At 50.8% G+C, this 1,776-nt stretch overlaps 1 pseudogene; it reads right to left on the minus strand.

Moving 5' to 3' along the window:
* Positions 1-693: 693 nt before the first annotated feature.
* On the minus strand, positions 694-1,448 carry LOC147378744 (uncharacterized; annotated as a pseudogene).
* Between the last annotated feature and the right edge of the window lie 328 nt (positions 1,449-1,776).

A 1,776-nucleotide genomic window follows, 5' to 3' on the forward strand; every position in this document is an offset into this window, starting at 1 on the left:
TGGCAGTTTGTGGTTCCTCTTTATTGTGTAGGTTTCTCCCTGTGGGTGGGGTTGAATGAGTGGCTTGTCAAGGTTTCCTGGTTAGGGAAGCTTGTCGGTGTTCTGGTGGGTGGAGCTGGATTTCTTCTCTCTGGAGTGCAATGAAGTGTCCAATAGTGAGTTTTGAAATGTCTATGGGTTTGGTGTGACTTTGGGAAGCGTGTATATTGAAGCTCCAGGCTATGATGCTGAGTTGCTGGAGAATTTGCATGGTATGTCTTGCTCCAGAACTTGTTGGCTCTTGGGGGGTGCTTGGTTTCAGTGTAGGTATAGAGGCTTTTGGATGAGCTCTTATTGATTAATGTTCCCTGGAGTCAGGAGTTCTCTGGTGTTCTCAGGTTTTGGACTTAACCCTCCTGCCTCTGGTCTTCAGTCTTATTCTTACAGTACCCTCAAGACTTCTCCATCCATACAGCACCAATGATTATTACTCTGTTTATTTTGGCTTCTTCTGTTTGCAGATCTCTTCAGTGTCTAATTTCCACCCTGACACAAGGGGGCGAAGGTGGTCACTTATTTAGGCTCACTTGTTCAGTCGTGCTGTGGGGAGGGAGAAACACTGCAAACAAATATCACTGGTGTGTGTGGGGAGTTCTCACAGTGTCTGGGCCACACTGGGTTTGCCCCTGCTCACAGCATGTGTGCTTTCCCGGTCTACATTGCTCAGGCTCCAGGTTGCTCTGCAGGGGAGCTGCCTAAAGCGGCCCTGGGTTGTGTACATTTCCTAGGTCTAGGCCACTCGGGTTCAGGTCCCCAGGTACTCCACAAAGGCGCAGACTCGGTTGGGCCGGGTTTTGTGCCCTTCCCAGGTCCGAGCAGCTCAGATGACCAGGTGCTTGGTGAGCGCACTCTCCCAGGTTGGGGGGTGCCTCTTATCACCTCCCCCATCCCAGCCATTCTGTTATCTGGGTGCACAGGGGAGCACCATCTCAGGTGTGCCGTGTGTCTCTTCTGGGGAGCTGATCTCTGGCCACGACCCTCCTGGCAGATGTCAGCCATCCAGAATCCCAGGAAGTCTCGGTTAGCAACTGGGAGCCTGCTTGCAGTTTGGTAGAGGATGCCATCTCTGGGGCCGAGTTTGCCCCTTTCTGGCTCTGGCTGCCACCTGCCTACCTCCCTGCCTCCAGTGGGGGATGGGCCAGTCCACAGCCCACTAGCTCTCCTCTGGTATTTGCTCAGTCCTTTGTTCTGTGAGCAGGCCTGGCAGTGCCTTAGGTTAGGGCTTTTTGTCAGATAGTTTTCTCTCTCTCTCTCTTTTTTTCTCTCCCTGGCTATCCACAGTTTGGGTTGCTATCTCACATTAGCTCCCTCAGATTGCCCTCAGGGCATTCAGCCCAGGTCCTTACCCTAAGCAATGCAGCCAGTGCCTCCTTGTTCAGCCACTGCTTGCTACTGGCGGATGTGAGCATCCAGGCTGCTTCTCCACTGGGAGTTGCTGTTAGGCACATAATCTATGGGTTTTATTTATTTATTTATTTTTCCTCCCAGTTATGTTGCCCTCTGAGATTCCAAAACTCCCCACAGACCTGCTGGTGAGAGGGTTTCCTGGTGTTTGGAAACTTCTCCTCTTTTAAGGCTCCCTTCCCAGGATGGGTCTCCATCCTTAATTCTTTTGTCTCTCTTTTTATTTTTTATATTTTGTCCTATCTCCTTTCAAAGACAATGGGCTGCCTTTCTGGGTGCCTGATGTCCTCTGCCAGTGTTCAGAAGTTGTTTTGTGGAATTTCCAGTGTTCAA

This window comes from Bos grunniens, chromosome 2 (genome assembly GCF_055505025.1).
Source record: "Bos grunniens cultivar Pamir isolate PY7600 chromosome 2, Bosgru_T2T1.0, whole genome shotgun sequence".
NCBI lineage: Eukaryota > Metazoa > Chordata > Mammalia > Artiodactyla > Bovidae > Bos > Bos grunniens.